The sequence below is a fragment of the Lynx canadensis genome, chromosome D1, assembly GCF_007474595.2.
Source record: "Lynx canadensis isolate LIC74 chromosome D1, mLynCan4.pri.v2, whole genome shotgun sequence".
NCBI classification, from domain to species: domain Eukaryota; kingdom Metazoa; phylum Chordata; class Mammalia; order Carnivora; family Felidae; genus Lynx; species Lynx canadensis.
Genome location: NC_044312.2, coordinates 77,116,782 through 77,143,617, shown reverse-complemented (window position 1 = coordinate 77,143,617; position 26,836 = coordinate 77,116,782). Strand labels below are relative to the sequence as shown.

Sequence of the window (26,836 nt, the reverse complement as noted above, 5' to 3'; positions counted from 1 at the left end):
TTCCCTGAGATCAGGAACACGACAGGGATGTCCACTCTCACCGCCATTGCTTAACATAGTGTTGGAAGTTCTAGCATCAGCAATCAGACAACAGAAGGAAATCAAAGGCATCAAAATTGGCAAAGATGAAATCAAGCTTTCGCTTTTTGCAGATGACATGATACTATACATGGAAAATCCGATAGACTCCACCAAAAGTCTGCTAGAACTGATACATGAATTCAGCAAAGTTGCAGGATACAAAATCAATGTACAGAAATCAGTTGCATTCTTATACGCTAACAATGAAGCAACAGAAAGACAAATAAAGAAACTGATCCCATTCACAATTGCACCAAGAAGCATAAAATACCTAGGAATAAATCTAACCAAAGATGTAAAAGATCTGTATGCTGAAACTATAGAAAACTTATGAAGGAAATTGAAGAAGACACAAAGAAATGGAAAGACATTCCCTGCTCATGGATTGGAAGAATAAATATTGTCAAAATGTCAATACTACCCAAAGCTATCTACACATTCAATGCAATCCCAATCAAAATTGCACCAGCATTCTTCTCGAAACTAGAACAAACAATCCTAAAATTCATATGGAACCACAAAAGGCCCCGAATAGCCAAAGTAATTTTGAAGAAGAAGACCAAAGCAGGAGGCATCACAATCCCAGACTTTAGCCTCTACTACAAAGCTGTAATCAGCAAGACAGCATGGTATTGGCACAAAAACAGACACATAGACCAATGGAATAGAATAGAAACCCCAGAACTAGACCCACAAACGTATGGCCAACTCATCTTTGACAAAGCAGGAAAGAACATCCAGTGGAAAAAAGTCTCTTTAACAAATGGTGCTGGGAGAACTGGACAGCAACATGCAGAAGGTTGAAACTAGACCACCTTCTCACACCATTCACAAAAATAAACTCAAAATGGATAAAGGACCTGAATGTGAGACAGGAAACCATGAAAACCCTAGAGGAGAAAGCAGGAAAAGACCTCTCTGACCTCAGCCGTAGCAATCTCTTGCTTGACACATCCCCAAAGGCAAGGGAATTAAAGGCAAAATGAATTAGTGGGACCTTATGAGATAAAAAGCTTCTGCACAGCAAAGGAAACAACCAACAAAACTAAAAGGCAACCAACGGGATGGGAAAAGATATTTGCAAATGACATATCAGACAAAGGGCTAGTATCCAAAAATCTATAAAGAGCTCACCAAACTCCACACCCGAAAAACAAATAACCCAGTGAAGAAATGGGCAGAAAACATGAATAGACACTTCTCTAAAGAAGACATCCGGATGGCCAACAGGCACATGAAAAGATGCTCAACGTCGCTCCTTATCAGGGAAATACAAATCAAAACCACACTCAGATATCACCTCATGCCAGTCAGAGTGGCCAAAATGAACAAATCAGGAGAATATAGATGCTGGCGAGAATGTGGAGAAACGGGAACCCTCTTGCACTGCTGGTGGGAATGCAAATTGGTGCAGCCAGTCTGGAAAGCAGTGTGGAGGTTCCTCAGAAAATTAAAAATAGACCTACCCTATGACCCAGCAATAGCACTGCTAGGAATTTACCCAAGGGATACAGGAGTACTGATGCATAGGGGCACCTGTACCCCAATGTTTATAGCAGCACTCTCAACAATAGCCAAATTATGGAAAGAGCCTAAATGTCCATTCAACTGATGAATGGATAAAGAAATTGTGGTGTATATACACAATGGAGTACTACATGGCAATGAGAAAGAACGAAATATGGCCCTTTGTAGCAACGTGGATGGAACTGGAGAGTGTGATGCTAAGTGAAATAAGCCATACAGAGAAAGACAGATACCATATGTTTTCACTCTTATGTGGATCCTGAGAAACTTAACAGAAACCCATGGAGGAGGGGAAGGAAAAAAAAAAAAGAGGTTAGAGTGGGAGAGAGCCAAAGCATAAGAGACTGTTAAAAACTGAGAACAAACTGAGGGTTGATCGGGGGTGGGAGGGAGGGGGAGGGTGGGTGATGGGTATTGAGGAGGGCACCTTTTGGGATGAGCACTGGGTGTTGTACGGAAACCAATTTGTCAATAAATTTCATATATTGAAAAAACAAAACAAAACAAAAATAAAAGAGACATCTCTGGCAGCAATATTTTAAATTTTTTATGTATATGACATCCTAAAAAAAAAAAAAAAAAAAACAAAAACTAAGACTCTATTATGTGCTGTCAAAGTTAGTCACTGAAATACAAAGACACAGATATAAGAGATATACCATGCATATAGTAATTAAAAGAAAGCTACAGTAACCATAGTGATATCAGACAAAGTAGACTTCAAAACAAGTAATAAGGAGGCATATTAGGTAATGATCATAAAGGTCAATTAATCAATAAGAGACAATGGATTCTAAACGTGCATGCTCGTACTAACAGATTCAAAGTACATGATGCAAATAACTGATAGAACTTTAGGAAGAAATACACAAATCTATAATTACAGTTGATATTTAAAACTAGTCTTTTAATAATGATGGAACAAGTAGACAATAAATTAGTAATGACACTGAATACTTTCAAAACACTATCAGCCAACCTGCTCTACTTGACATCTATAAAATCCTCCACCCCAAGTTCCTTTGAAGCACCCATTGAACATTTAACCAATTAGACAATATTCTGGACTATTAAATAATTCTCAATAAATAAAAAAATATTTAAGTCAGATAGATAATGTTCTAAGACAAAATCCAAATTAAAATGGAAGTAAATAGGGGCGCCTGGGTGGCTCAGTCGGTTAAGTGTCCAACTTCAGCTCAGGTCATGATCTCACACTCTGTGAGTTCGAGCCCCTCATCAGGCTCTGTGCTGACAGCTCAGAGCCTGGAGCCTGATTCAGATTCTGTGTCTCCCTCTCTCTCTGCCCCTCCCCTGCTCATGCTCTGTCTCTCTCTCTGTTTCAAAAATAAATAAAAAAACATTAAAAAAATTTTAATGGAATTAAATAATAAAAATGTATATGGAATATTCCAAAATATTTGGAAACTCAACATACAAACACACATATCCACCCACCCACCCATGCATAAAAGAGAAAGTCACAGGTAAAATAATAACATAATTTGAGTGAAATAAAAATTAAAACAAATTATGAAAACTTATGGAATGCTGCTAAAGCAATGATTAAAAGGAAATTTATAGTACTGAATGGCCACATATGAAAAGAGAGATGTCAAATCAATGATCTAAGCTTCTACCCTAAGAAGATTTAAAAATAAGAACAAATTATATTCAGAGTAAACAGAAAGAAGGAAATAATAAAGAGCAGCAATCAGTAATACAGGAAATGGATAACCAATAGAGAAAAATTAGTAACTTCAAAATTCATTACTTTGCAAAGGTCAGTGAAATGAATAAACCTCTAGGCAGAATTATTAAGAGGAAATAAAGGACAAAATACAAGTACAAATTTTAGAGAGGTCAAATCAATAATCAGGTGATATAAACAACTATAAATTAAACAACTTAGATCAAATGAACAATTCCTTGAAAGACATCAACTAGTAAGGTCATTCAAGAGAAAAATAAATAGCTTTCACTTCTGGCCAAAATAAAGTATAGGGGCTAGGTTTGCCCACCTGCTATAACCAAAATACCCCGGCAAAGTACATGAAATGACCATTTTTTAGACATTTGATATCAAGCACTGAAAGACAGTGAGTATATTTTGCATTGAGAGTTTTCATCTTTCAAAAAAAGGGACTTCTTACTTCACATACACTGTGAAGAACAAATGAGGATTTATATGCGAAAATCTCTAGTGTGACAGAAACATTAATAAATGTTTCTCAACTTTTCCTGTTTAGTTGTTTTCCTGTTTGCAATAATTAACTTCCACATGCCAAAAGAAAGAATATTATGTGTACTACTTCAGGCACAAAAGTAGTTCTGAATGCAATTAAGTACCACATTTAGACAATGTTGCCCTATCTTTTACGTAAACACATACACATGTGTGTAAACATGTACACACACACACACACACACACACACACACACCCCACAAAGGAAATAATTAAGAAACTTCTGAAAAGGATTTTATTTCTTAGGGGCGAAAAATCAGTTTCCCTATTTATTGGCTCCAAACATTTTAGCACCTGTCAGGCTGAGTTAAAATATATGTCATTGTCTTTTAGACCACCGAATATCACTAAATGTGAATTCCTGATTCTATTTTCCCAGAATAGTTTACACGTTTTTGAAGGAACTGAACCTAAATGGAATTGCCAAGTTGGTAGTCTGAACACAGCCTCTGAAGAAGAGCCTCCTTATAATGTAGGCCACAATTATTTTATAGCAATGTATTTGGATAATTGTCTTTGGGAAAAACATAGGCTTTAGAATCACAATATCCTCAAACTTAATCCCATTTCTAATTCTTACTAGTTTTGAGTTCTTGAACCAATGCATCTCACTCAGCCTTAATTGCATAATCAGTAAAGTGACATATCAGCCTTCCTAATGTTTTTCAAAGAACTAAATCAGAAGATATAAATGAAGTATTTAGTACAATGCATGGTAAAAACATCTATTCATTTCCTACTATTTCTAAAATATATATGCAGATATTTAACAAAATACATGCGTTTCAATAAACAACGTATTCTAAATACAAAATGAAAGGAAGGTCACTGTAATATGAATGCTGAAAGAGGGACTATTCAAATTATTTCATTAGTGAGGGGAAAATTCAACAAGAGGATGTAACAATTGCAAATATTCATGCACCCAACACAGGCATACCCAAACACATAAACAGTTAATAACAAACATAAAGAAAGGAACTAAATGATACTGGCACAATAATAGTAGGGAACTTTAACACCCCACTTACATGGATGGAAAGATCATCCAAACAAAAAGGAAATGGTGACTTTGAATGACACACTGGGCCAGAAGGATTTAACAGATATATTCAGAACATTCCACCCTAAAACAGAAAACTAAACATTCTTTTCAAGTTCGCATGGATTATGTTCTAGAATGGATTCTATATTACTCCACAAAACAAGTCTAAACAAACTCAAAAAAAAGGAAGACATACCATGCATCTTCTCTGACCACAATGCTATGAAACTAGCAATCAAGTACAAGAAAAAGTCTGGGAAGAGCACAAATACATTGAAGTTAAACAGACTACTAAACAATGAATGAGTCAACCAATAAATCAAAGAAGAAATCAAAAAGTACATGGAAACAAAGGAAAATAAAAACACAATGATCCAAAACCTTTGTGTTCCAACAAAAGAAGTCCTAAGAGGCAAGTTTGTAGCAACACAGGCCTACCTCAAGAAGCAAGAAAAAAAATCTGAACAAACAACATAACCCTACTCCAATAGGAGCTAGAGAAAGAACAAATAAAATCCCAAACCAGCAGAAGGAAAAATAATAAAGATCAGAGCAGAAATAAATTATATAAAAACTAAAACAAACAAACAAAAGATCAGTGAAACCAAAGGCTGGTTATTTCAAAAGATCGACAAAATTGATAAACTAACCAGACTCATCAAGGGAAAGTCCTCACATAAAATCACAAATGAAAGAGGAGAAATAACAAACAACATTACAGATACACAATTGTTAAGAGAATATTATGAAAAACTACATGTCAACAAATGAGACAATCTAGAAGAAATGGAAAAATTCCTAGAAACATATAACCTACCAAAACTAAACCAGGAAAAAATAGAAAATTTGAACAGATTACCAGCAAAGAGATAGAATCAGTAATCAAAAAACTCCCAATGAACAAAAGTCCAGGACCACATGGCTTCACAGGTGAATTCTACCAAATATTTAAGAATTAGTAACTATTGGGGCGCCTGGGTGGCTCAGTCGGTTGAGCGTCCGACTTCAGCTCAGGTCACGATCTCGCGGTCCGTGAGTTCGAGCCCCGCGTCGGGCTCTGGGCTGATGGCTCGGAGCCTGGAGCCGGCTTCCGATTCTGTGTCTCCCTCTCTCTCTGCCCCTCCCCCGTTCATGCTCTGTCTCTCTCTGTCTCAAAAATAAATAAACGTAAAAAAAAAAATTAAAAGAAAAAAAAAAGAATTAGTAACTATTCTTCCCAAACTATTCCAAAAAAATAGAAGGAAAACTTCCAAACTCCTTCTATGAGGCCAATATCACCTGATACCAAAACCAAATAAAGACACAAACATGTACACACACAAACACATACACACAGACAGAACTATAGGTCACTATCTCTGATGAACATAGATGCAGAAATCCTCAACAAAATAATAGCAAAGAGAATCCAACAATACATAAAAAAATATCATTCACCACAATAAAGATGGATTTATTCCCAAAAGGCAAAGGTGGTTCAATATTCACAAATCAGTCAACATGACATGTCTCATCAATAAGAGAAAGGATAAACCCTTATTATCATTTAAATAGATGCAGAAAAAGCATTTGACAGAGTGCAACATGTATTCATCCATAAAAGCCCTAACAAAGTAGGTTTAGAGGGACATATCTCAACGAAAAGGCCATATATGAAAAACCCACAGCTAACATGATACTCAGCAGGAAAAAAACTGAGAGTTTACCTTAAGGTCATGAACAAGACAAGGATTTCCACTCTCAGCATTTAGATTCAACATACTATTGGAAGTCCTAGCCACAGCAATTAGACAACAAAAAGGAATAAATGACATCAAAATTGGTAAGGAAGAAGTAAAACTTTCACTATTTGCAGATTACACGATACCAAATATAGAAAACCCAAAAGACTACACCAAAAAAACCCTACTAAAACTGATAAATGAATTCAGTAAAGTCACAGGTACAAAATCAATGTGCAGAAATCTGTTGCATTTCTATACACTAATAATGAAGCATTATAAATAGAAATTAAGAAAACAATCCCATTTACAATTGCACCAAAAACAGTATGATACCTAGAAATGAACCTAACCAAAGAAATGAAAGAACTGCACTGAAAACTACAAAACACTGATGAAAGTTTCTTTCACTGATGAAAGACACTGAAGACATAAAGAAATGCAAAAACATTCTTTGCTCATGGAATCAAAGAACAAATATTGTTAAAATGTCTATGCTACTCAAAGAAGTCTATAGATTTAATGCAACCCCTATCAAAATACCAAAAGCATTTTTGTGCAGAACTAGAATATTAAAATTTATATGGAACCACAAAAGACCCTGAATAACCAAAGCAACTTTGAAAAAGAAAAGCATAGCCAGAAGTATCTTAATCCCAGACTTCAAGTTATATTATAAAGCTGTAGTAAACAAACCAGTATGGTACCAACACAAAAACAGACAAGAGAAGAAAACAGTATGGTACTGTACAAAAATAGATCAATGGAACAGAAGAGAAAACCTGGAAGTAAACCCAATTATAATTATATGATCAATTAATCTTCAACAAAGCAGAAAATAATACCCAATGGGAAAGAGTCTCTTCAACAAATAGTGTTGAGAAAACTGGTCAGCTACATGCAAAAGAATGAAATTGGACCACTTTTTTTTTATAACATGCATGAAAATAAATTCAAAATAGATTAAAGACCTAACTGTGAGACCTGAAACCATAAAATTCCTAGAGAAGAGAACACAGAGCAATTGCTCAGATTATCAGGCATAGCAACACTTTTCTAGATGTATCTCCTAAGGCAAGGAAAACAAAAGCATAAAAAACTTATTGGAAATATATCAAAATAAAAAACTTCTGTGCAGTGAAGGTAACAATCAACAAAACTAAAAGACAACCTACAGAATGAGTGAAGATATTTGCAAGTGACATACCTGATAAAGAGTATCTAACATATATAAAGAGCAAATACGACTCAACACCCAAAAAACAATCCAATTAAAATTGGGCAGAAGATATGTACAGACATTTCTCCAAAGAAGACATCCAGATGGCCAACAGACACATGAAAAGATGCCTAACGGCACATCAGTCATCATCAGGAAAATGCAAATCAAAACTACGAGATATCACCTCACAACCGTCCAAATAGCTAAAATGAACAACACAACAAAAAACTAGTATTGGCATGGATGTGAAGAAAAAGGAAACCTCATGCACTATTGGTAGGAATGCAAAATGGTGTAGCCACCGTGGAAAATGGTATGGAGGTTCATAAAAGGATTAAAAATAGCGCTATCCTATGACCCAATAAGCACATCACTAGGTATTTAACCCCAAAATACAAGAACACTAATTCAAAGGGATACACTTACATCCTTAGGCTTATTGTAGCATTATTTACAACAGCCAAATTATGGAAGCAGCCCAAGTGTCCATCAATAGATGAATGGATAAAGAAGTGGTATGCCTATATATATATATATATATATATATATATATATATATATACACACACAGACATACATACACACACACACAATGGAGTATTATTCAGACACCAAAAAATAATAGAATCTTGCCATTTACAAGGACATGGATGGAGATAGAGAGTATAATGCTTAGTGAAATAAGTGAGACAAAGACAAATACCATATGCTTTCATTCATATGTGTGGAATTTAAGAAACAAAACAAAGGAACAAAGGAAAAAAAAAAGAGATAAACCTGAACAGACTCTTAACTATAGAGAACAGATGGTTACCAAAGGAGAAATGGGTGGGGCAATGTGTGAAATAGTTGATGGGGATTAAGGAGTACACTTGTGATGAGCACTGGGTGATGTATGGAATTCCTGAATCACTATACTGTATATCTGAAACTAATGTAATACTGTATGTTAACAAAACTGAAATTAAAAATATTTTGTTAGCAATAATATATACAGAAGGAGCCCACGTTGTGTATAGTTCCACTCTTCCTTTCCTGTGTGTCAAATTTTGTTTTCTTCCATGTATGTGAGTCAACATACAGCCTTTCTTCCAAACTCATCATGTAGACTTAAAATTAATATGATAGTGTTTCAGGATAGAATTTGTGTCTCCAGCAGCTTTGTGCAATAGTAACTTTTTTTATTGTCAACTGTACTTTTAAAGTACAAAGGATATCTAAGATATGACTCCATCATCTGTAATTTTCATCCAGATTGTAACTAGTATCATCAGATGACGTATCAATTATACCAGCTTATCCCTCAATAGGATAAATCATATTTCTTTCTATAACTATAAATACCAATATTCAAAGTGTGATGCATTTTCAAAACACACTCTACAGACTAAGCCTGAAAGTATTTCTTTTTTAAATTAACAATGTTTCTTGGTCTTTAAAGATCTGCAGAAAATTCATTGGTTATCTCCCAGATTTATCCCACAGAGTGATTACATGAAATTATAATGAAAAGAAAAGGACACAGATGGCTCACTTCTTTTTGAGCTGTGCTATCAGATCAAAAGAGTCTATATATTTTTGGATGGATATTTTGATTTTTAAAATTAAATGAACAATAATAAAATAAAAGATTTCTCCTTTTCCGACCTCCCAGAAACTACAGATGTATCACAACTATTCATTCTCATTAGTGTTAACAGGTCACCAACAAGGCAAAAGGGAAATGTGTTGGAAAGCTTTTTAAAAAAAAATAAAATAATTCTGAAACAAAAAATATAGAGGGTTCACTCTACCTTATTTCAAGGCTTATTATTAAGTAACAATGATAAATTCCTATAGTGCTGGTTTCAAGATAGACAAATAGATCAATGAAAAAGAAGAGAGAGTCCAGAAATAGGCTAACTTATACATGGCCAACTCACTTCTGACAAGGGTGCAAAGGCAATTCAATAGAGAAAGGTTAGCCTTTACAACAAATGATGATGGAAGAATCAATATCCACATCCAAAAGAAAAAGAAAACCCTCATCCATACTTTTCCTCATTTACAAAAAGTTAACTCAAAATGTATCATATGCTTACATACAAACCAAAAAAAAAAAAAAAACATTAAAATTTCTAAAGGAAAACACTGGAGAATATCGTTATGACAATAGGTTAGTCAAACATTACCTAGATGAAACACCAAAAGCACAATCTATAAAAAAAATACATTGGACTTCATCAAAATTATAAACTTCTCTTCAAAGAAACTGAAAAGGCAATCCACATACTGGAAGAAAATATTTACAAAGTATATATCAGATAAAGGAATTTATCCATATAAGGACCACTCAGTTTTTGTAAAAAAGCCCAATTAAAAAAATGAATAAGGGGCGCCTGGGTGGCGCAGTCGGTTAAGCGTCCGACTTCAGCCAGGTCACGATCTCGCGGTCCGTGAGTTCGAGCCCCGCGTCGGGCTCTGGGCTGATGGCTCAGAGCCTGGAGCCTGTTTCTGATTCTGTGTCTCCCTCTCTCTCTGCCCCTCCCCCGTTCATGCTCTGTCTCTCTCTGTCCCAAAAAAAAAAAAAAAAAAAAATGAATAAAAGAGAACAGAAACTTGACAATACAAGATACATGAATGGCAAGAAAAAAAAACACATGGATGCATGCCAAACATAATTAGTCATTAAGAAAATTCAGATTATAACCACACAAAATAGCGAGATACCACTAGAAATGAGGAATAATTATTCCGAGTGAAATGCATCAGACCAAAAAAAGAGTACACATTACGTGGTACCACTGATACAGAACTCTAGAAAATGGAACTAACATAGTAAGAGAAAACAGATGAGTGATTTTTGGTTGGAGGGGAAGCAGAGAAGAGTGGAAGAGAAAATCACATAGACAGATGAGGAAGCTTTAGGGTTGATTTATACTTTTACCATCCTAATTGTGGTAATGGTTTTACAGGTCTGTATCTATATAAAAACTTACCATATTTTACACTTGAAATAGCTGCTTTTTCTATGTCAATTAGACCTCAATAATGTGCTAAAGATAATACATACATACATGTATGTGTCTGTCTGTCTGTCTATCTGTCTTTGGTGAATTTTGCACATACATTTGATTAATAGTATGCAACACTTAAACTAATAATTACAAATAAATTATAATAACATGATTTTAAGAAGGATTAGCAGATTAAAACAAAACATACAGACTTACTGGGTAAAATATGAACAAAATGCAAAGAAAATGTAAGGAAATGTAATGAATAGTAACATCAAACTTTCTAAGATCAGTAAGATGGATTCTTTCATTAGAAATATGTTTTTAATTGAATTTCAATTGTAAATTAGCAAAGACTCAAAATAATGAAATTATCCCATGTTGGTGGCATGCTGAAATGGGCATTTTCTTATCCAGCTGGTGGGAGTATTAATAAGTATAAATCCTAAGGACAACAATTTGGCTGTGTATAATAACATCCTTCAATTTGTGCACCCTTCTGGAACAATTTCCAGAAATTTTATTCAAGGATCAGGTCAAAAAATATGCAGAGATGAAGTAATTCCTCAGCTAGTAAGCCATCAAAATGTTCTTTGCTGTTCACCAGTAAGAAACTGCTTAGGGTGATGACAATGTAAGTCTGTTGCCTAAAAATATATTCATTATATTCTGTTAAGGGGAAAAGTTTAAAACTTCTTTGTAGCATGATTTCATTTTTAGTTTTAAAATGTGCCATCATTTCTTATGTTGTCAGGAGGTTGCTATCGAGAGAAATGTGTATATGTACATATGGAGAAATGTAATTGTACCTATGAAATGTTAGGGTGTCTCTGGTTGGAAGGACAAAGAGTGATAATTATTTTTCTATTTATGACTTGATATATGCTGAATGTTCCATAATAAAACTGCTCATTTTATAATAAAAAAAGAAAATTTCCATTTTCAATGAAATAAAAATTTAAAATAACCCTCCATTTCAACTATGAAGAAAATTAAAAAAGACAAAAGACCCTCCAATTTCATGCCTATCATGTTTCTCTTCGCACCAGGAGCTCTTTAGGTAAACAAGGGCACACATTCAATAATACAAATACTGAACATCATTCATTAAGCACTAGCCATCCTAGTAGTTTATAATTAGGATACAAAAAGGAAGGGTACAATGAAAACAAATAACAAAAAGCAAAAGACAACAAACATTTCTTACAGGGAATAAAGCTAATTGTGGCCAGTTTCTACTCCAGGGTCTTAGATTATCCGTGTCTTCATCCATATTCACTGTTTCCACTGCTAGTCTCACCTCTCATGTAGGTAAACTCTCCAGTGTGGTGCTGAGGTGTCAATGTCACGTGATGCCTCAGCTCCAATGCTGCCCTAGGGCCTGACTCCTTTCAATCCTGTGCTGAACAGAGACTTGTACAAAATATCTCTGAAGACAAGAGATGCTTCTGCTGAACCTATCAGAGTTCCATGCACATAATAGGTGCCCAATTAATATATGTGAAATAACTCAATATGCTTAATATCTGAGGGACTTTATCTAAATGCCCCCAAAACCTAATTGCAGTGCTTGATATAGGTGGACTACCGTGAATAACTGAATTTCTTGTTTAATTAAAATTCATTTAGTCCACTTTCTTTCCTGTCTTCAACAAGTGCTTGCTGAGTGTGCCTCTTCTGAGAGGTTTATGGTGCTAAGTGTTAGAGAATGATCAGTGATCAGGATGAAGAGGAACAATGCAATTATGAAACTGTTGGATGGAGACAAACCAGGAAGGATATGGCTACGGTTAATAAAGGGTTGATTCATAGGATTCCAGAAGCGGGACTCTGAATCACAACCCTAGGCAATTGGAATAGGCTTCTTATAATAGATTTATCTAAACTGACACCTGAAGAACGAATAGGCATTAACCAAGTACACAGGTGCCAGGGTGAATCCTGTAAGCCATTTTTTAAAAAAAAAATCAGTCAATTTTCTTTTTTATTTTAGTAACTGAAATAAAAATAAGTATTTTCTGATGACTTTGGATCAGAGTAAAGAACTTCAAGATGAACTTCTATTACAGGGGCCTATAGATAGATATTTCTATTTGTTAGTTATTTTGATTAAATCATGTATTTTCATTTTTAAAATGGAATGTTAAAAGTAACAGCAAAACTCCTGCTTATACATTCCATGTAGCTGGACTTTTCTTAATCAAGTTTTCATGGTGTATCCAATGAAGAAACAAGGTCAAAATTAACTTAGTGCAGATCTACTTGTTTAGCCAAAGTATTAACAAAACATCTTGCTGAAGATGTGCTGCATACTGATGCCAGATTTATTAAATTAAATGACAAGGACAGAGAACTAACATTTATAAAGAAACACAAGTGCCAAATAATTAACACACATAATTTCAATTTTCACGGCTTCCCTGAGAAGCAGGTATCTCTGTCCCCAATTTACAGCTGGAAAACCACCATGTGGGAGTTAGGATTTAAGTACAAATCTCTTTCAAGGAGGAGCTTGGAAGGATGGGAAGAGGAGGAGAGACATGAAGAACATAATCCCATTTATAATTGCACCAGAAGTAATAAAATACCCAAAAATTTTAATAAAACTTATTAAATTTAATAAAATAAAGCCAGATGGCTTCCTAGGAGAATTCTACCAGATATTTAAAGAAGGGCCAATACATATTCTTCTCAAACTGTTCCAAAAAATAGAAATGGAAGGAAGACTTCCAAACTCATTTCTATGAGGCCAGCATTACCTTGATTCCAAAACCAGACAAAGACCCCACTAAAATATACAATTACAGGCCAATATCCCTGATGAACATGGATGCAAAACCTCTCAACATGATACTAGCAAATTGAACTCAACAATACATTAAAATAATTATCCACCATGACCAAGTGAGATTTATTCCTGGGCTGCAAGCCTGGTTCAATATTCACAAATCAATCAATGTGAAACACCACATTAATAAAATAAAGGAATAAGAACCCTATGATCCTCTCAATAGATGCAGAAAAAGTATTTGACAAAACACAGCATCCATTCTTGATAAAAACCCTCAACAAAGTAGGGATAGATGGAACATACCTCAACATCATAAAGGCCATCTATAAAGACCCACAGCTAATATCATCCTCAGTGGGGAAAACCTGAGAGCCTTTCCCCTGTGGTCAGGAACAGGACAAGACAGGATGTCCACTATTTAATATAGTACTGAAGTCTTAGCCTCAGCAAACAGAAAACAAAAATAAATAAAAGGCATCCAAATTGGCAATGAAGAAGTCAAACTTTCACTATTTACAGACAACATGATACTCTATGTACAAAACCTGAAAGACTCCACCAAAAAATATCTAGAACTAATATGTGAATTCAGCAAAGTTGCAAAACATAAAATAAAAAAACAGAAATGTGTTGTATTTCTTTATACTAGTATTGAAGCAACAGAAAAACAAATCAAGGAATGAATCCCATTTGCAATTATACCTAATACAACTAGAGACCCAGGAATAAAGCTAAGGAGATAAAACACCTGTTTTCTGAAAAAATATAGAATACGTATGAAAGAAATTAAAGAGGACATAAATAAACGGAAAAACATTCTATGCTCATGGATTGGATGAACAAACACTGTGAAATGTCTATATTATTCAAAGCACTCCACACACTTAATGCAATTCAAATCAAAGTACCACCAGCATTTTTCACAGAGCTAGAACGAACAATCCTAAAATTTGTATGGAACCACAAAAGACCCTAAATAGCCAAAGCAATGTTGAAAAGGAAAAACAAAACTAAAGGCATCACAATTCCATATTTAAGCTATATTACAGAGCTGCAGTAATCAACAGTATCGTACCAGCACAAAAACAGACACTTAGATTGATGGAACAAAATAGAAAATCCAGAAATGGACCCACAACTATATGGTTAAGTCATCTCTAACAATGCAGGAAAGAATGGCCAATGGAAAAAAGACAAACTCTTAAACAAATGATGTTGGGAAAACTGGACAGCAACATGCAGAAGAATAAAACCGGAGCGCTTTCTTACACCATACACAAAAATAAATTCAAAATGGATGAATGACCTAATGTGAGACAGAAAACAATCAAAATTCTAGAGGAGAACATAGATAGTAACTTCTTCGACCTTGGCTGGGGAAACTTTTGACTAGACATGTCGCCAAAGGCAAGGGAAACAAAAGCAAAGATGAACTATTGGGACTTCATCAAGATAAAAAGCTTCTGCACAGTGAGGAAACTACAACAAAACTAAAAGGCAGCCTACAGAATGGGAGAAGAGATTTGCAAACAAGATACCTGATAAAGGGTTAGTATCCAAAATCTATAAAAAAAAAAAACTATCAAAATCAACACCCCCCCAAAAAAAATAACCCAGTTAAGAAATGGGCATAAGACATAAACAAATACTTTTCCAAAGAGACATCCAGATAGCTAACACACACATGAAAAATGCCCAACATCAATTATCATCAGGGAAATACAAATCAAAACCATGATAAGATACCACCTCAGGCCTGTCAGAATGACTAATATTAACAACAGAGGTGAGGATATGGAGAAAGAGAACACTCTTGCACTGCTGGTGAGAATGCAAGCTCATTCAGCTACTCTGGAGAACACTACGGAGGTTCCTCAAAAAGTTAAAAATAGAAGTACCCTATTATCCAGCAATTCTACTACAAAGAATTTACCCAAAGGATACAAAATAATAGATTTGAAGGGGTACATGCACCCTGATGTTTATAGTAGCATTATAAACAATCATCACACTATAGAGAGAGCCCAAATGTCCACCAACTGGTGAATGGATAAAGAAGATATGATAGATAAATATACGGGAATATTACTCAGTCATCAAAAATAAAATCCTGCCATTTGCAATGACGTGGATAGAGCTAAAGTGTATTATGCTAAGTGAAATAAGTCAGCCAGAGAAAGATGAATACCATATGATTTCACTCATATGTGGAATTTAAGAAGCAAAACAGATGAATATATGGGAAGGGGTTAAAAAGAGAGAGAGAGAGAGGGAGACAAATCATAAGAGGCTGTTAAAGATGGAGAACAAACTAAGGGTTGATGGAGGGGGGATGGGCTAAATGGGTGAAGGGTATTTGTTATGGAATACACTTGTTATGACGAGCACTGGGTGTCATACCAAAGTAATGAATCATTAAATTCTACTCTTGAAATGAATATTGCACTATGTGCAAGCTAACTAGAATTTAAATAAAAATTTGAAAACAAAAAAATAACATATGAAACTCAATACCCAAAAAACAGAATCCAATTAAAAAATAGGCAGAAGTCATGAACAGACATTTCTCCAGAGACGACATTCAGAGCACCAACAGACACAGGAAAAGATGCTCATCACCCCTTACCAGCAGGGAAATGGAAATCAAAAGTACAATGAGACATCACCTCACACCTGTCAGAATGGCAAAAATCAACAACACAAGAAACAGCAAGTGCTGGCAAGAATGCAGAGAAAAAGGAACCCTTAAGTACTATTGGTGAGAATGCAAAGTAGCCACTCTAGAAAACAGTATGGAGGTTTATCAAAAAGTTTAAAAATACAACTACCTTATGACGTAGCAATTGTACTACTGGGTATTTACTCAAAAAATACAAGAACACTAATTCAAAGGATGCATGCACCCTATGTTTAGTGCAGAATTATTTACAATAGCCAGGCTATGGAAGCAGCCCAAGTGTCCATTGATTGATGAATGGATAAAGAAGAGGTGGGGTGTGTGTGTGTGTGTGTGTGTGTGTGTGTAATGGAATATTATTCAGCCACAAAAAGAATGAAATCTTGGCATCTGCAACAACATGGATGGAGCTAGAGAGTATAATGCTTAGCAAAATAAGTCAGTCACAGAAAGAGAAATACCATATGACACTCCTATGTGGAATTAAAAAAAAACAACAAAACAAAACAAATGAGCAAAGGGAAAATAAAAGAGAAATCCACAAACAGGCTCTTAATTATAGAGAGCTGATGGTTACCATAGGGGAGAGGAATGGATGGTAGGGAGAGTTAAATAGGTGATGGCAATTTAGAAGTGTGTTCGTCATGATGAGCACAGAGTAATGTATGGAAATAGTGAATCACTATATTGTACACCTGAAACCAATACACCTGAAACGAATTCCAGTATGTTAACTGGAATTAAAAATAAGAAAAGAAAAATCACATCTCATGCTAAAAGCTACATCATCACACAGCCTTTAATGATTGTACATATAATCACAGAATACATGAAAATACAAAGTACAAAGCATGATCTTCACTCCAGAGAACTATGTGTTACAGCCAAGAAAATAAAGCACACCAAAGTTAATCTAGAACACAACAAAGTATGTCAGGTAACAAATGAGCGGTAAACATACTCACATGGCCCAGAATGAGAAAAGATACGCCATTTCAGTGTTGTCCTAGAAAACATTATAAATAGGTACTTCAAACTAGGCAACTTTCTGAAAGGCAGAACAAGAAGAACATGTGAGACAGAAGAAACAAGGGAAGCCAAAGTTTGATTTGGGAAAGCAAAAGTGGTTTAGAAATGATCCTAGTAAGCAAGATGTGAACAGTAAGATGGGAGAGATTTAACAACAAAGGAGTTCCAAAGGTTTGCAAAGACGCAGAAGCTCTGTACAACTGTAACTACAGATAATACCTATCAAGTCCTGCTTTTCATAAATTTTACAGATCTTTTAACAACTCGGTCAAGTAAGTCTGGTTGTCGGAGGTAAAATCCTGTAACGAATATCCTGGTTGATGAACAATAAATGAAAGTTGCAGACTCTTCGGAGGAAGGCAAGCAGTCATGTGACCTCAACACTGCAGAAACTGCTCTCACAAAGTTGTGCTCATGTCTTTGTCTTTCCCAAATTCCAGGGGCTTGTTCCCCTCATTCTCCTTGACTGCAGCACTGGATGCTGCTTGTTGCTGCTTCCTTCTTGACACACAAATTCTTCTGCTACCAACACACTTTAACAGTGAAATAATAAACATTTTCACACCTCCTGTGTTTTAGGCCCTAACAATGTTCTTTCTGTGCTCTGTAGAGAGAAATTCTTCTTTATTCTAGTCACACTTCTAGAAAAAAATAAAGCCTCCTCAAAGGAAAAAAATTTTTTCATTCTTCACGAAAGTTCAGTTTTGTGCTCTAAATAGTGTATTATTAGCAACAAATTGTGGGGTGCCTGGGTGGCTCACTCGGTTAAGCGTCTGACTTCGGCTCAGGTCGTGATCTCGCGGTCCAGGAGTTCGAGCCCCGCGTTGGGCTCTGTGCTGACAGCTCAGAGCCTGGAGCCTGTTTCGGATTCTGTGTCTCCCTCTCTCTCTGCCCCTCCCCCGTTCATGCTCTGTCTCTCTCTGTCTCAAAAATAAATAAATATTAAAAAAAAGACCTAAAAAAAATTGTGAGACAGCTCAAGAATGTGATTTAATAACAAATTGACAAAATGGGTAGTGTGTATTGCTAGAAATGGTCATAAATGAGTGGCTTTAGGAAATTCCAGAAAGAGGAGAAAAATCTAGTAAAATGCTTACTTCTTTGGAGAATGGAATGGATGAAAACCATCTTTAAGTCATACCCAACACCTAAAACACTGAAGCTGAATATGGTCAAATTGGGATGCTCCCCTTCCTTGGCTAAATCCAAGAAGGTATAATATTAACGAGAAACAGTCCTTAAAGTAGGAGCCTAGGCTCCAGAAGACATCAATTATTTATTATGCTTTACCTCAGTTAACATTGATCAAGTGACCACAGTAACAATTTGGGCCTTCTTGCTTCCCCCTCCCCTCTAAACCAGCTCTGCCTGCCTCTGCTAGTGCCATTTGAGTCCTCTCTGTACATATGTGATCAACCAGTGATCAGAAATAAACCTTCTTCTATATAATCAGAAGATATTATATACATTTATTGAGGTCCTCTGCACATTTTATAATCAGATTGCTTGTTTTTTTGTTTTTGTTTCGGTGTTGAGTCATGTAAGTTCTTTAATACATTTTGGATATTAACTGGTTATCAAATACATCATCTGCAAGTATCTTCTCCCATTCAGTAGGTTGTCCTTTTGTTTTGTTGATGGTTTCCTTTGTTGTGCAAAAGCTTTTTTTTTTAATTTTTTTTAATGTTTATTTATTTTTGAGACAGAGAGAGACAGAGCATGAATGGGGGAGGGCCAGAAAGAGAGGGAGACACAGAATCTGAAGCAGGCTCCAGGCTCCGAGCTGCCAGCACAGAGCCTGACGCGGGGTTCGAACTCACGGACCGTGAGATCATGACCTGAGCTGAAGTCGGACGCTTAACCGACTGAGCCACCCAGGCGCCCCGAAAAGCTTTTTATTTTGATGTAGTCCCAATAGGTTTTGTTTGTTTTTGTTGCTTTCCTTTCCCTTGTCTTAGGAGACAGATCAAGAAAAATGGTGCCATGGCCAATGTCAGAGAAATCACTGTCTTTGTGCTCTCTACTAGGATTTTTATGGTTTCATGTCTCATATTTAGGTCTTTAACCCATTCTGCATTTATTTTTAAGAAAGTGGTCCAGTTTCATTCTTTTGCAGGTACCTGTCCCAGTACCACTTCTTGAAGAGACTATCTTTTCGTCATTATATATTCTTGCCTCCTTTGTTATGGATTAATTGGCCTTATTATTGTAGGTTAATTTCTGGATTTTCTACACTGTTCCATTGATCTTTGTGTCTCTTTTTGTGCCAGTACCATATTGTTTGGATTATTACAGCTTTGTAATATATCCTGAAATCTGGGGTTGTGATACCTCCAGCTTTGCTTCTTTTTTTCAAGATTGCTCTTGCAATTCGTGGTCTTCTGTGGTTCCATACAAATGTTATTATTATTTGTTCTAGTCCTGTGAAAAATGCTGTTGGTATTTTGATAGGGATTGCACTGAATCTGTACACTGCCTTGGGAATATGGACATTTTGACAGTATCAATTCTTGCAATCCGTGAGCACAGAGTATCTTCCCATTTGTTAGTGTCATCTTCAATTTCTTTCATCAGTTGTTGTAGTTTTTAGAGTACAAATCTTTTACCTCTTTGGTTAAGTTTATTCCTAGTTTGTTAAATTTATTATTTTTGGTGCAACTGTAAATGTTTTTCTTTTTTTATTTCTCTTTCTGCTACTTTGTTATTAGTATATAGAAACACTACCGGCTTTGCACAGTGGCAGTATCGTAACCAATGAGGTTTATCCGAAGCATGACTATTGCTAGTAGAAACACTACCAATTTCTGGATACTAATTTTGTATCCTACCACTTTACTCAATTACTTCTAGTAGTTTTTTGGTGGAGTCTTTCAAATTTTCTATGCATAGCATCATGTCATCTGTGGACAGTGACAGTTTAACTTCATTACTAATATGAGTGCTTCTTATTTCTTTTTCTTGTCTGACCATTGTGGCTAGGACTTCCACTACTATGTTGAATAAAAGTGGCCAAGAGTGGACATCTTTGTCTTGTTCTTGACCTTAGAGGAAAAGCTCTCAGTTTTTCACCATTGAGTATGGTGTTAGCTGTGGGGTTTTCATATATCTCCTTTATTATGTTGAGGTATGGTCTCTCTAACTCAGCTCTTGACCCCTTTCCCTCTTCCTCCATGTATGACCTGGATTGAAATATGTCTTATTCTTGTGGATTATTCATTTCCTAATATTTTATAATACCCAGGGTTGGGATCTACCTTCAGAACGAAAGGCTAGAAGTTCAGTTAGTGTCTTTCCACCTGTCTCAATATCCACTAACTTTCTTCTTCCATCTCATGGTGTTTTACTACATCTCAGGTCTCATTATTTTCAGTAGACTTGTCCATAGCCTACATTCCCACTTGTGTGTTTTTCCCATACCCTCCTTTACCTTTTGAGCCATACCTCCTCCTTCCATTACTTCAAGTTTAGTCTGTGTCCCACTTAAACCCTAAGCTGTAGTTGACAGGACTGTCTCTGGATTTCAGTCTCTCCTATGGTGTCCTGTCTCCCATGAACCAACCTTACAAGTCTATGATACGGTACGTAGGAAATGCTTATTTGACTTTCTTTGGATTCAGTCATTACCACTGATGTTACCTATATAAAATTTAGTGGGAAAAGTAAAAAGGAGAATTAATAATTCATAGCCACTTCATACAGCCCTACTGAGGCACACAAAGAGGTTTGTGCTATATAGTTTTAAAGGATGTATTGATGTATATAAATAGGTATATATAAATATGTATATGTATATAAATTGACGTATATAAAAGATATATTCCTCATTATGTTTAATTATGTGGGAGGCAGGTAAAAAAGAGACAAGAAAAAGAAATTATGTTTTTAACCAAATAATAATTTTATGTTGTTGAAACTGTCTCTATTTTTAATGTCAAGTATTTAGTGAATCCAGTGAATTATGAGACATTATACATTTTGAGCTCAAACACAGTTTTCAAAATTTGCTCTCAATAGCAGACAAGATTATTGTTTTATACACAAACAATAGTAAGAATAACTCCTCTTTCCAAGAGGCTTTTGTTTATCTATTTTCCTTTCTTGTCTTTGTAATATAAAATATCAAGATTAGGGCAAAATTATCCAACCAGACAACAAATCCAAGTATGTGCATTTTTAATGCTGTGACTGTTGACCACAGGTGCAGATTTCTCAAACAGAACAAAACAGACTTGAAAAAAAGTTTTATTTATTTATTTTGAGGGGGTGGGGGGAAGAGAGTGTGGTAGAAGGGCAGAGAGGGAGGGAGGGAGGGAGGGAGAGAATCCCAAGCAGGCTCTGTGCTGTCAGCGTGGAGCCAGTGCAGGGCTCCATCTTACCAACCACAAGAGCATGACCTCAGCTGAAATCAACAGTCAGATGCTCAACCGACTGAGCCATCCAGATGTCCCCAAAACACACTTTTTATTTAGTACATTTACTTGAATCTCTTAAGAAAGGGAAAATTGACGATTTTGCCCAACTGAGATGTGAAGAGAGGATATGACTGTGGAGTGCTCATGGAAGTATTTAAAACAAGCTTTGGGAAGGATTTTTGGAGGCTCATCCCAAAATAGCACATACTGTCAGCAACTAGATTCTCTTTAATGAGTTATGACAAATGAATGGGGAATGAGAAGCTTACAGAAAATACAGGGCTACAGGAGATGTAAAATAAGAATAGAAATTTTATACCAAGGGCTTTTATCTATCTATATAAAATATGTAGTAACAGAATTAATTAAGCTGCCTTTTTTTCCTTTTTCTTTCTGTTTTACTTTCCTGCATTAAACCAAAATATAGTAATTATTATCAGGAAAGAACTGGATGGAAGGTGGTTTATTCTCATAGTGACAATAAGTTTTCTGTTTTCTGGTAATCCTGCCAATGATTTTGTAAAGTACTTCTTGATTGTCCTGGCATGCTCATTACTGTATTACATGTTGTGAGGGATAAATACAGACTTGGTTCCTGTCTACGGGAAACATCATGGCATTTGGGTGATAAAGTAGATAAGTCTAAAATGACCAAAAACTACACGAGAGTGTATATGAACTCATGGTTTGGGCAGGTGATCCTACAAGAGCTACTGAAGTCTTTTTAGCACCATCTGGTGGGAAGAGAGAGAAGCTGATGAGTCTCCAGGCTTCCTCTCAACTGGGGAAATCAATAATCTGGTCCAGATGGCCAAAGAGATGGAACTATTTTTACCATAATTTGAGGCTAATCAAATACTAAAGAGAAAGGTCATTTGTGGGGTGATGCATAGAAAACATGAACAAGTCTAAGGAACCAATAATCTAAGGAAGGTTACATGTCCTTGGTTAGGATTATCAGAGCAAGACTAAAATTAATTCCTGGGAGTTTGAGGAATGAAGTAGAAAAGTTGACAAGAGTAAGTTGTAGAAGGCTGACAATTTTCACCTGATATCTGCCCTGACTTTAATATTAAGGCAAAGGTGTTCTCCTCCTAAACAATCTCACATAAATTTGTTCAGTGATCATAATAGTGTGAGACCAAAGTAATATCGCAGTTAAATCATGTATGAGCACAGTTATGAATACAGCACAAACAAACCCCAAACATTCCCCACTCTCAGGTAACAATGACTACACTGCTTCTTAACCAATTATAGCTTTATATCCACTCAATTTCTAATTCACAGATAACAGTTGCTAAGGTACCCCAATCATGCATTTGTCCCTTCCTCCTTGAAGCACTCAATCCAGAAGAGACCTCTCCTTCCTTGAAACCTCCACAAATCACCTCACACAAACCAAAATCACATAAAAGCCATGCCCTAAAATTTTCTTGAAGTAACTACCTTTCGAAAAAATGTCCAATATCTCTATTGCAGCAAGTAGTAAATCCAACTACTTGACTAGAGTTATATCCTGGTGTCCTTTATCTGTCAGGATTTGAGCTGAGTGATGTAAGGTTTAGGGCTGCGAAGGGTTTGCTCTAAGAGGCAACAATGACAGGTATATTTGCTCCAGGTTCCTTAAAAAAATACTAGTATAATAAGAACTAATACCATCAGTGTGTGAAATTCATTTTTTTTTTTTTTTGTATTTTCTTACTTATCTTTAGGGAGAACGTGAGATCATGTACCTTCATAGTAGGTAGAATCAACCAAACAGGACATTGAAAAGCTAATGAGTCACTCAGTAGACAGGCATGTTTGCTATTAGGCTCTCTGTAGAGCATACACGGACGGGTAAGAAGTTTGGATGGTCCTTATACGCGAACTTAAGCCAAATCTAAAACAGCTTTCATTTTATTCCTGAGAATTTACTGTATGCTAGACACCACTATAAGTGCTCTATGTAGGATCTTATTCATTCATAAAACAGCCCTACAAAGAAGATGCAAGGATTTTCCCAATTTTGTAGATGGAACATACCCCCAGCAGGATAGGGACAGTGCATAATAATTAGAATAAAAAATTTTGTAGATGAGAAGAACACTGAAGTACACAGCAGCAAAGAAAAATAGCCCAGAGTCACACATCTAAGGAGTAAAGGTGTGTTCCAGGCAAAACCCCAAGCGGTTCCAATTCAGAGCCCACCATTCATAAACACTTAGCTGTATTCCTGTTAAAGACTGTTAACGGCACAAGACATATGTGGTCATGCATGCAAGTGTGCAGAAGTAGTTTAAGCTGAATGGCAAAGGGAGAGGAGAGAAGGGAGACAGAGCAGGACACGGGTGATGGCCACTCAGAACCCAGGATGCCCTTTTGGTGCTAGCACAGAAGGAGACCCCTCTCAACTATAGCAAAACTTCTGCAGATCACACTTGGGAAAAATGGATAATTTTCTAATGACAGACCGCTCACTATTCTAACCTCATTATGGTAAATCTGTATAAAAGGTCTAAACCCTAACTCCTGCCTTCCAGGCACATTACAGGTATAAGAACTGATATCTGTTTTTTAAGAATCTTGTATTTATATCTTTTTTAAACAAACACTTACCAAGTCCTATTATGTGCTAGACATCATGCAAGATACACGAGACATATCACTGAACAAAACATATCAACAGATCTGCTCTAGTGAAACATACCTCCAGCAGGATAGGGACAGTGCATGATAATTAGAATAAAAAATTAGATAATGTAGAATTCTGAGAACAGTTAACAGGCACTGGGAGTACTAGGGGTGACTCAAGGGAACACGCTGCAATATTAAATAGGGAGCCAGGACAGGCCTCTCTGAGAAGGTAAGACACAAGCATAAATTTGAATGAAGTAGAGGAATTCAGCCAAGCAGATATTGGCAGGAAGAAAGCAGGTATCTCAAATGTCCTTCTGAATCAATAGCACCATTAAATTAAAATGTAGTCTGTTCCATAAGTTGAAAGAATTGGGTCAAATGCGTTTTGAATTTAGAAGTCACCCAAAGATTTTTTTAAATATACATATAGTTTCCCCCCTAATCATCTGCATCTTGTTTTGAAATTGATTGAAGACCTCCTATACTCCAGACCATAGTTGTAAAGGATACAGAAATGAATAGGACTTGAAAAGTCCCTTCAAGTTGCTACCTCTGGTTGGGAGGAATAACGGTAAAAGAGTGTGACAAACAAGGAAATGGAAATATCGAAGTGTCGCAGCGGGCTGAGGAATGGTGAGGTGCGCATACTCCTGAAGTTAGGTAGGATTTCTGTTGGCTTGTGCTGCAGGATGAGGTGTTTTCTATTTCGCTACGTATTATCTGAAGTTCATGAAGCCTGAATGTGATCCCTTTTCACCCCACGGATAATGTCCTATGATCTAAAAGGCACTGCATTGTCTCTCAGAAGGTCCAGGTTCTTTTATGGGGGATGAAATGCCTATCTGGGGTGGTAACAGAGCACTTCATCACAAAACATTTCCCTAAAACAAGTTATAATGTTCAAATAGCCTCTAAACAAAGCAAAATAGCAATTTAAATTTAAGATTAGTTGTAGAAGATTAAAAAAAATTTTTTTAATGTTTATTTATTTTTGAGAGACAGAGCATGAAGAGGAAAGGAGCAGAGAGACAGGGAGACAGAATCAAAAGCAGGCTCCAGGCTCCGAGCTGTCAGCACAGAGCCCGTCGCGGGGCTTGAACTCACAAACTGCAAGATCGTGACCTGAGCCGAAATCAGATACTTAACATACTGAGCCATGCAGGTGCCCTTAGTTATAGAAGATCTTAGATGAAATGACTAAATGTCCTGTTTTCCAATGTGCATGAAGTAGAAAAAAATGCTCAGAAGAATTCACAGCATTCTCATTCATAAAATACTCCAAACCCCCCCCCCCACACACACACCCCAAATAGGAGATGTCTTTAGCCAAAATAAGTACAACTTTAAAAATATAGTGGAAATATCAAAACATAGTGGAAAACCAAAGGGACGCAAGAATGATCAAAAAAGTTGGATTTCATGTAAGCTTTTCATTGTAAAGATAGAACAAATATAGTCAATAGATTATTTTAACAGGCAGCGTATCTAGGCAGGTGGCATGTTTAGTTGTGATACCAATAGCTTAATATCTTTTGTCCTCCATGTACCTGCTTCAGGGATTCATGTTATCTGCCAGGAAGCACTGAGGAAGGCAAACACCTGTGACAATGGATGAAGAGAGCATGTAACAAGCATCTAAGCTGTCCCAAGAACTGTATAGAAATTTTGCTTCTTTTATCTCATCTTCACAACTAAGAGAGACAATTACTTTTATCATTTTACAGATCAACCAATCAAGGGACTAAGGCAGAGAAGCACTAGGATCTTCTCCTGTCTTTAAGGAAATGGTGCCCCTGAGGTTTTCAGTGTTCCCGGCAAAGGCACTCTCTGAAATCTTGTGAACCCACATCCCAAACCAACCAACTTGGTCAATTTATCTTACAGACAAGTAAGAGACTATCCTGCTTACCGCCTTTTCTAACCAGTAAACATGCAAAGGTTTTGTCATCAATCCAGTCGACAAGGGAAAATGCATCATAATATATTTTCCTCTTCAAAAGTGACTTCCAAATGATGTGGCATTTGAATTTCAAAGCTGGCGCAGCTCGGAATGTGTGGGTTTGGAATAGCAAACTTTCTTGGAATAACAAGTCATACTTTTGCTACCCGCTGCACTGAAGTCGTGTTGTTTACAGCCAAGACAAGATTGAAGCCTCTTTGCCTGACGTGGTTTCCATACCCATAATAGATTAGCTTCCACATTCATATGCTGGTTTTTAAAAAGTCAAAAATTTCCCCTTTATCAGTATAAAAGCTAAAATAGGAAACTCAGATTCAAACCCTTTTTTTGAATATCTGCTATGACATTTGTATCATCTTACATTCCTCCCAACTTGTCGGTGTTACTTTAATATTTAAGCCCATGAGCTTTATAGAATTGTCTTCAAGATGTTTTAAAACATTTTTGACTTTTCAGTTTAATATTGAGTGTTCTAAAATCACTATTTCAGTGAACAAAGCAATCAAA

At 36.1% G+C, this 26,836-nt stretch overlaps 1 protein-coding gene and 1 pseudogene across 1 annotated transcript in view; one reads left to right on the top strand and one right to left on the bottom strand.

Annotated features, from left to right (window-relative positions):
* The window catches only part of NELL1 (neural EGFL like 1), a 900,960-nt gene that overhangs the window by 158,312 nt on the left and 715,812 nt on the right, over positions 1-26,836 (bottom strand). The gene's annotated exons all lie outside the window — the stretch shown is intronic.
* On the top strand, positions 20,061-20,189 carry LOC115526688 (annotated as a pseudogene).